We start from the raw sequence: 10,370 nt of genomic DNA, 5'->3' as shown, positions 1-10,370 counted from the left end.
AAGAATTTTAAGGGAGACTTGAATTACCGATAGATTGATCTTCATGAGAGGCTTCCTCCTCCATGTAGAGTGTTGGCTCTTGCTGGTATTTTAGCAGTGAAGGGGATGCGGGGTAATATAGGATGTGGTTGAAGGTGTTGGGCTATTGGGAGTTGCTTTGATTGGCATCCCTATGACTGGTTTGTCGAAGTATGACAAACCTAAAGCATATGAGTGTGTTGAAGATAGTAAGAAAGTGATTCTCAGCGGTGTTAGCAACTTGCATGCCAAACAGGAATCCATGTAGAGTTCTATGAGTGTAACAACGGATGTTGGTGATTTGCTCATTTACGGACCGCATTATGAGACAAAGATTGGGTGGTAGTTTGATGTATGGGAAACTGATTTATGGGGAGAGGTTATAAGCATACCCGATGATAATGTGAAACAGTTGGAGGATGATACAGAGGTGATTTAAATTATAGCATGTAACTAGTGTTTGGTTTGATTCTCTAGGCCATTGCCTATAAATTTTATATAAGAAAAAATATTGTATTAAGTATTAACTAATAGCTATACTTTATGGATTAGAAAATGTAACAATTGGTAAAAATAGGTCAGAGTTTTTCGGTCAAACCACCGCAAACCCCACAATAATAGGACCTGTTGTATGTTGTTCTATGATTTTGAATGCAGTTTAAGTTATGTTACTCATAATTGCACACAGATTACTCCAATTTTCTCAAAAAGTTAACGATCGTGAACAAATATTTCTATAAAAATTATAAACATGTTCCCGTTAAAACAAAATTCGAGTACAACTATTTTGAACAAAAACGTTTAACATGCAACAAAACATAACTATTAACTATTTTTATGGTGAGTATGTCCAACAATAATCTAATTTTATAATGAACATGTTCAACAAAAAAATATTTTGAAAGCTTGTACCGACTTTTAACTTTTATCTTAAAAAAAAACTCAAACTGAAAAAAACTATATTTGAGATTACAAAAAACTTTTATTTTTTTATCTCTTATTGTTTTAAGAAAAAACTTTATTCGAGCTTTCAACATTCACATAACGGTCACCTTGAACATGAATGATAACAACAGTTATATGATTTGTGATGTCTTACAAACCAAACCTTAGCAGGAAGCACATCGTCGAATATTGTTTGATTGAAAAATGATTGATTAAATCATATGTGCTTGCAATGAGAAAATTAATATTCAACATAATAAGCGAATTTTCAATTCTCACAAAATCTTACAACCGAGAGAAACAATTATTTCCCGAAATTCACAATTTTCACCTCCAACCATATTTTTATTATTTTCTATATGTATGACGCATGAATATCTAACGAATGAAAAAAATATTAAAATTTGGTAATGCTTACAAAAATATTACAACCTGCAAATATATTAAAATTATCCGACACATTAAATATTTGGTTAGTGTGAAAATACGTTGTTATAGTATCGTAAAACTGATCGACGTCTATAAATTTAATATATTAATGTAAATAAAGACATGATATATTAAAAAACTATATATATATATATATATATATATATATATATATATATATATATATATATATATATAAATTAAGTAAACAGGGATTAATTAAAATTTCAAGACTTTAAAATTAATAGTATAATCATTTAAAATAATTTTCAAAAGTAATAAAATGTGTGATTTAAAATACTAATAGATGCAAAATATGAAATATTATATAATTTATAACTGAAATTTAATAAACTAAAAATAAATAATAAAATGATTAAAATAAATCTAAAACAATTAGGGATGTAACTTTCACTTATTGATGGAAGTTGGTTCATTTGTTAAAACAAATATTGAAAATTGATTTGAAGATAATCAAAATTGATTTAATTAATAACAAACAGATCGATGTAAAATGTATGGATAAGACCGATAGGTTTTATTTTTATAATTATTTACTTTTTTAAAACGGACAAATTTACTTTTACTTTTACTCTTCTAATAAAAGACTCTTAAATATGTCACAAGACTCTTAAATATGTCACATGACTCTTTTTTACAACTCTACTTTGCCACATGACACATTTTGGTTCACTCTTCCCTCTTGGTCCCGCCTAAAAACTTTATCTTTGATGCATTCCTACAAAATAGGCATTTAAGTTAGAAACTATTCAATTATCCCATCAAATCAGCAAAAAAATCATGTAATTATCTGAAATTGAATTATATTAGCCAATAAATCAGCTAACATAATCTCATCAAAAAATTAAAACTAATACCCTATTTATTTACGTTCTTTGACCTACCAAAATTGCATTCTGTTTCTGTATCAACGAGGTAGCAGCTTCTATTCTGTTTCTGCATAGGTTTGAAGATTCATTCTCCATCAGGTAATTATTTGTGTTTTTCTGCTTTGTGTATGTTTCATTTTGTTTATATCAAATTTCTTTGTTGATGTGATCAAGCAAGTTGTTAACAATATTAAATCTGCAACAATATGAAAACATTTTAAAACTTTTCTTGAAGGAACTTAGAGAGAAGGTAGACTAATCGTATGCAAAAGATAGATGTGATCAAACTTTTTAGATATAAATTTTTAACTTGACAAGAAGTCTCTAATGAAATGTAGAAGTCCTATAATTAACATGTATTTTTAAATGGCACTTTCTTGACATAATAAAAAAAATCATTTATAGCCTATATAAGATTATAATAGAAAACATATTTTTCTTTAACGAAAATCTTCAACTAGACATGTGGGGTTCATTCATACTATGATGGTTATTCATTGCTATAGAAACAGTTGATATATGTATATTTGTTGATTAATAATTGTCGTATTTTTTACCTATTAAAGTTACATCTTCTTCATCTTTGACCAACAAGTTAGGGTTCTTCTATATAGGGCTTACGCTGCATCAAGTCTTTGGGATGAAGCTCATGTAGTTCTATGTAATGATTTCAATTTATCTCGAAGGTATTTGAACTTTTTTCTCTACTTGATCTTTCCATTGTACTTATAAATAGCTTTTTAGGTCAATACTTTCTTTGACTTCAAGTAATTTTTTTGTTAAATGGGAACTTAATAGATATATTTTTGGCAATTATTAATAGATAAACGTAATATCTTCAATTTTTAATTTGATTTTAAACTATTTTGTTTCTCAGTTTGTTCCTTAATCCTAGCGTCTTTGAATTTATAAATAATTCTTATCTTTCTCAGTATTGCCATCAAATATCCTTTCTTTTATCAATGCTCTGCAGAAATTGAGGAAAAAAACATTAATCTTCATATCAGTTTAATATGAATCTTCAGTGTATGTCCTTCTTCTCTGTGTGTTCCTTTTAATTTGTATGTATATATGTATGTGTTATGTTGACGTTTGTTTGTATAGAACTGTATTTATGTGCTTTGTTAGAACAATATTTATGAAAATATTACTTATTTTTATTGATGCCAAACAATTGTTAGATGAGATGCTTATGGAGGATTCTCGGTTAGCTGACTATAAAGCTATTGATACAAATTCCATTTTAATGTGGTTGTTTAAATGTAATTTGTTTCGCTGTCATTGTCATTATTCCTGTAGGGATGGAATGGTAATTTTTTTAAATAAATGGAATAACAATCCAAACAAATTTTTTCAATTACAAAATCAATGTTTATGACTGAAAAGTACATTGCTATTACCTTAACTTTTAGAACATACTAATAAATAAATTTTAGTAATATGTTTATGTTTTTTGTTTCAATCATTATTAGCTTTATACTTTAAATATGAGTATAATGCTATCAGGTCATCCATTGCTCTAATAAGGTGAAATTCTTACAATACAATGCCTTAACAAGAAATCTTTTCAAATCATATTGTTGTAATAAGAAGAAACGAAAGTAGAATGACATAATAAGAAAGAGTTAGGAAGTAGATTGTTTTCCAGGTGTTAAATAGTATTTTAGTACCTACATTATCAATTAGGAGTCGTTTAATTTGAATATGAACCTGGTGCAAAGTTGGCTGCTTCTATCCCATTGTAGTTTATAGAAGCCTTGTCATAAATCCTAATAATATATGAACAAGTCTCGAATAAAGAATCCAATCAAGGTTTTAAAGAAAAAAAATCTTAAAAGTCAAACCTTGCCGCTTCGATTCCACTGTCAAATAACCCAAGGTAGATGTATTTTTTGTTTTATTTTTTATTTTAAGTCGGCCAAATAAAGAAAAAAATGGTAAGAATGACCAAATTGACCAAAAAGATCAAATGGTCATTTTAACTAAAAAAAAACTCTACATTATGTTTTTTGAGTGTTTTATGTCAGTATAAGGTTCTTTTTTGTTCATTTTAATTTTAACCCAAAAAAAAGTATACTTTCTATTATAAGAGATTCATATCATTATAACAATATTTTTTGTTCGGTTTAAGTTTTATGTAGGTCAGGTGACAAAAGGGTCAAAATGGTCAAATTGACCAAAAAGGCAAAAAGGAAAAATTGTCATTTTCACTAAATTCTACAAAGAGCATTATACTTCTGTGTATGGAATTTTCAAAATTTAACATCATCACTTATATTGTACAATGATATAACTAGGAATTTTTTTATCAAAGTTATGTTATAACCAATGTTATCACATAGATATACATAGAGGGATAGTATGCAATGCATACGTTCTCTATGAAGCCCTCTTGAAAATATGAGTGAACAAAACAATTGTTATGTATAGCTGCAAGAAACAAAACAAAATTTTAATTAAAGTTTGATAAACTATAATTTTGTATGTTTATGACAAGTAAATGTTATAATTATATAACATTGCATTTTGAAAGTACAATGTTATAATTATGTATGTGTATGACAGTTAATTAGTTGTTCTACATGTAGAACATCAATCATGCTATTGGATTTCTAAACTCTGATTGGATTAATATAATACGAAAACATAAATTGAAAAATATAATTATCAACTTATTAGAGTTTCTTCCGAAGGGGCTGACTTTGAGAAAAAGCTTGAAGGGACATTACATGCAACATGTTTTGCGTGGGTTTAAGTACTAGAACCTACAAGATGATACAAATAGATATAATTTATAAACGCTAAACGATTCATATCGAAAACTATCTATTTCCCTGTTTGTATATCATGTAATACCATGGAATCTATAACTTAATTTGCAAGACAACTAAAAAATAGGTCAAATAAACTATGTTTGATTTGTAAATACATATGAAAAATAAAGTATGAACGAGGTACCAGGTAACTGGGTAAATGAAAATAAAAATATATATTTATGTTTTTATAAGAAAATTTCTATACTCTACGTTGTTGCTTACATAACAATCTTTCAAAATTGACTATTTGTCCCTCTGTTAGAGGTGTTCCAGAAATGTCTGCAATCGAGTAAATAGCTCTACGAACGAATGGATTGGATCGACTTGGAAAATGGAAAGATTTGTACAAGTTATACGTTTCGTCACCACTTCGTGGAAAAGCCTTAGGTATGAATATGTTAGATACCTGTGACTCGATTGCTGAAATAGTATCTCTCCCCCAAAAAACATGTTTTTTTTTACCGACGCACAAAGAAAATATTTTGTTGCGAATGAACAAGATATTGAGGAATTGTCCATACGTAAAATCATAATTATTGATACAGGCCTTTTTCCACATAAAAGGGGAATCTTTTGTTACAATAGAAGCAGAAGTGATGTGGATTATTCAAGAATCGAAGTTAATTTGCTTTATAAAAAGTGACTACAACTAATACTTTTCAAATTTCAATGAAGACATTTTTCATGTGCTCTATGTTTTGCAATAACAATTATTAACGGTCCTTATTAAAGGTTGGTTAATTGTTTATCAATTTTTTTTTCACACATGGTCATTGCCTAATCTAGAGTTCAAAATAGATAATGATCAAAATTGTGAATTTTTGATAATGATGATAGACTTACAATCAAATTTCCAAGGATGTATACAAGTGTTTGGGAATTTATGAAAAAAGTGGTATTTTTATTTATAACATCTTTTATTCTTAATTTTCATTTGTACATTGTTATATATTTTTAATATATGTTTATTGCAATAAATTAATTTGTATTTTTCCATATACCAATTTTCATTTACTTCATTGATTATTATTCATGGTTGTTTTATATTTCATTATATAATATCATCATTTTTTTTTCATTAATTTACTTTTTTCATTAATTTACACATAAATAATGTCCCAAGAATCTTAAAAAAATCACATATTTATTTGAAACAATCAAAGTTACGTAACAATCACATATATTTGTCATTTAATAATTTTTTGGAAATAATTGAATAATAATTATGATTTTTAATTGTCATAATTTATTACAGGTTATAACTAGTATACTCGTATGTTGATAAAAGAATCTTCTTTGTCACGTGTCATGTTATACATCCATTGCCCTTCTTTGTTTCAACTTCCACTCATCCCTGTAATCCGGCGCTTCCATCTATTCCTATTGATTTATTTTTGATGATCGAATTGATGATACCTAAAATCAATGAGTAAATCAAGGAGTGAGGTTTTGAAATTCACAATCCGTATCTTCAGGATATTGTGAAATTATAGACATCAGATTATATCATTTGCTCCCTCCTATATAAATCAACGAAACCTCCATCTCCACTCTATTCCCTCAAATAAACCCTATCGATGAAGATTTACTCACCACGTCGCCGGTCTTCAAGAACTTCAATCCCCTCCGTCAGAGTACACAACCACAGTCGTCGGCGCTGCACCAACCTTTCCAACCACCACTATTATCATCGCACTACACCAGTACACCTAAATCGCGCCATCACCCACCACCACCACCCCACCTTCTCCTCCATCAATCACTGATTTAGCCCCTCCACCGCCCCCAATTTGATGCATCTCACCGTTTGCTATTCCCTATGTGATGCGTCGATTAAGCTCTGGAATACATAACTCTCTCCTACATCCTTCTCTCTCGCCAGCAGTCAGTTCCAGAAGGAAGCGACTATACTTCCGCCTCCGTCATGTATTCTCTCTGCAACAACAGGTATACCATTTTGCCACCGCCGGTGATTAGGTTGTTCCTCCGGTAACTGGCCTTCGCCCCACCAAGAAAACGCACGAGCCAAGATTCGTCGTTTTGGGTTCCGGTTACGCCTACCTGCATACTTAGACATCCGAGGTAAGATTCCCAAAATTAAGCCCTATGCTTTCACGAAACCGCCAAGAATCATGCTTATATATACTCCGACTGTGAACCCTAATCCTCTCCGGTAAGCATCGGGTTTGAATTTTTCAAAATTTTACTTAGTTACACAACATCGATGAGGGGAAAATGCTTATGCCATACATGTTTGGTGGATATCTTGTTTGATTTTTAATGAATGGGTTTCAATTTCACTTTGTGTTTTGATTTCATTTTTTTTTTTTTTTTTTTGCTTCTAATAATGGTGAGCTTTATAATTTCCAGTTACTATTCAGGTTTAGAGAATTCATCTTTTGCAGGAAATGTTAATTTCTGCTTTCCGTCATCTAGGCATCATGCGCCTATTTACTTTTAGTTCAGCAATCTTGAGCATGATTTTTTTTTTTGCTAATGTGATTTCTTATAAGCAATGTAACTTGTAGATACTTCCAAAGTTGGTATGCACAATGATATGTTATAATTGATGGAAATAGCCTCTCAAATATGTCTATACATGTAATCAAACTTGGATTAAGTACAAAAGTTCATTTATAGACTAATACTTAGTCTTCATCATTTAGCTTAAATGTTGACTTTTGGGTGCCAACATTTATCTTCATTATGGTTAAAGATCAAGTGCTTACTGTCGAATACTCTCTTATTTGCAATATCTTTGGATGTAAGAGCCATACATAAGCTTCATGGATGGCATAGCAATGGGGTTTAGGATTGGCTTATCAGGTTATGGCTACTAGAGAGTTTTTTTGAGACTTTGCTTGCTTTTATTATCGGATTGGTAACTTTTTCTGATTGTGTCTGAAACTACAACTTTTAAAGGTACACTACAACTTACTAACATTAAAAACTTTGGTGTCACTGTTGAGTGTGGAATTAAGATAAAGTCTCGGTAATTAGTCATATAATAATCATGTACTATATGCACATTTACAAACATGTTTTTTTTTTTTTTTTTTCTGAAAATTGCAACTTCATCATGAAAAAGAGTAATTGTTCTTTTCCATTATCTTTCTTGGATCATTACACGTACAGGCATTTGTTATTTATCAATAAAATGAATAACCATACCTTTGTTTACGAAACAAATAAAGCAAAAAGGAATCCAAAATGAATAAAAAGCATTTTCCCCTCATAAATAACAACTTCACTATCTCGGCCACCAGTAAACCTTCATCTCCTTCCTTTCGGCCATAAATCCTCCATCCATCAACAGTCACTATGCCATCACCAATATCCAAGGTTGATTTGGAAAGAAAATGCAAGTATCTTCCTTATTTAGTGTTTAATATTTTTAATTTTATGTTTTTTATTTAGGTTTTAATCAAACTTGTAGGTATGATTGGGATTTTTCTGCACCACATCTGATATGAAGTACCTTCAAGTAAAAGAAAACCAAGTGTGGGATCCAAAGAGTACTGTTAGTCTATTAGAGCTTTGGAATTTTGCTTCTTAATTGTAATTGGGTAGGTGAGTTAGAGTAACAGCGTACGATACAACCACTGCTTTTTTCTTTTTCAATTTGGTTTTTAATTCCTATTTGTACTGTACAAGTAACAAAACTTCAAGGAGAAAACTTATAGATATCATTTTGTGGTTGTATGGTACAAGTCATCGAGATTACAAGGCTTTCATTTTAAATATAAAATCTCTAATGAAATATAGATATTGTCAAAAAAATCTATAATGAAAATTTAAAAATCCACTTTTAGTAAATTGAATTCGCCTGAAATAATTTTCAGTATTTAAAATACATGATTTTTAATTTCTTTTTTAAATTGTTTGTTGGATAGTATAAAAATGTAAACTTTTTACAAGCGTGATAACTGTTATATCAAGTGTATAATTTACCAAAAGTCAAGGAAGTGGTTTGAGATGTTGAATAATTTGAAAGTACATTGTTGTTACTGGTTATCATATTTAATTATCAATATTATTTTTCTTTTTTATCCCGTGGTTTTCACGGGTTGTAACCTAGTCTAATATATTCCTAAACTACTATATAATTCCACCTACGTTCACAACGGGACTTGAACCCTTGACCTCAAGGAGAGAATGCAACACTTGTTACCATTGGGCTAGAAGTCCTTTGATGATCAATAGGTATAGGTCAATGTTATAGCACCAAAAAATCCTCATCTCATATGTCACATCATCTTTAACATAACATTATATACCATAACTAGAACTGGGGGTGGTATTCACATGTTATAACATGTGTTAAGAGACATATATATATATATATATATATATATATATATATATATATATATATATATATATATATATAGGTTCAGGTGTTTAAAGTAATTATTGTGTTATTGTATGCATAAATGCGGGCCAATCAAAATTTAAAATAAAAATAAATAATTAAATAAATAAATAAGGGTAAATAGGTAATTTGATAACTAATTTCCACAAATAATATCCTATAATTATGGTAACCATTGACTCTTCTTAGCTGTATTCCTAGTAAATCGCAAGAAGCACAGATATATTTATAACATTCAATCGGCATCAAGATTCAAAACCCTAAATTGAAGCCAATATCGTTTTTTCCTTCTTCACTTCTCAAATCCGATCGACACCTCCCAAAATCACACCTCCTCTTCTTCGCGTCTCCTCCCTCCGGTCGACAGAAGCCAAATGAAGAAACAGCGGAGTTTTGCTCGTCTCTTCCGGCTGCGAGGTGTGATGTCCGGCTTCGCAAGGAGTGGCAGTGGCAAGGTGAAACCTCTGCGACTTTGTGTTCGATGGGAACAGCAGAGAAGGAAGAAAACGAGGGGAAAGGGGGGGTCCGATGGCAGCCATCTGTCGCAGGTGAGGACCTCGGTGGTGTTTGCTCGAAGATCACGATGTTTCCTTGTTTTGGCAGTTCCAAATCAACCACAGGTAAAAATTTCTTTTTGGATTTTGTTTGTTTGTTTGATAGAAATCGTTTGGGTGTTTGGGTTTGCTGGGAAATCAATGAAAATGAAGGGAATTTGGGTTTGTTGATTCACAGGAAATGAAGAAGGAAGAAATTAGTTTTTTTTTTGTTTTAGCAGCCTCTAGCTGCGTCAACTTCTGTTACAGCCATACAATATGTTACAGGAGGCCAGGTGTATCCTGCCCAGGTGAATTTTTAATTGCATTTGGTATTTGACAATTACAGAATCTTGGAATAATGTTA

The 10,370-nt window shown here is 30.4% G+C and overlaps 1 long non-coding RNA gene across 1 annotated transcript; it reads left to right on the top strand.

The window, feature by feature from the left end:
* The first annotated feature begins 6,395 nt into the window (after positions 1 to 6,395).
* On the top strand, positions 6,396 to 8,787 carry LOC145161543 (uncharacterized). The gene is made up of 2 exons (XR_013738529.1): positions 6,396 to 8,459; positions 8,535 to 8,787. It is a non-coding gene; the product is annotated as an uncharacterized LOC145161543 (long non-coding RNA).
* The last annotated feature ends 1,583 nt before the right edge of the window (positions 8,788 to 10,370 follow it).

Source organism: Lactuca virosa, chromosome 2, assembly GCF_052849685.1.
Source record: "Lactuca virosa cultivar CGN04683 chromosome 2, Lactuca_virosa_CGN04683_v6, whole genome shotgun sequence".
Classification (NCBI taxonomy): Eukaryota; Viridiplantae; Streptophyta; class Magnoliopsida; order Asterales; family Asteraceae; genus Lactuca; species Lactuca virosa.
The sequence above is the reverse complement of the archived record's forward strand: the minus strand, read 5'-3'. Positions and strand labels throughout refer to the sequence as shown.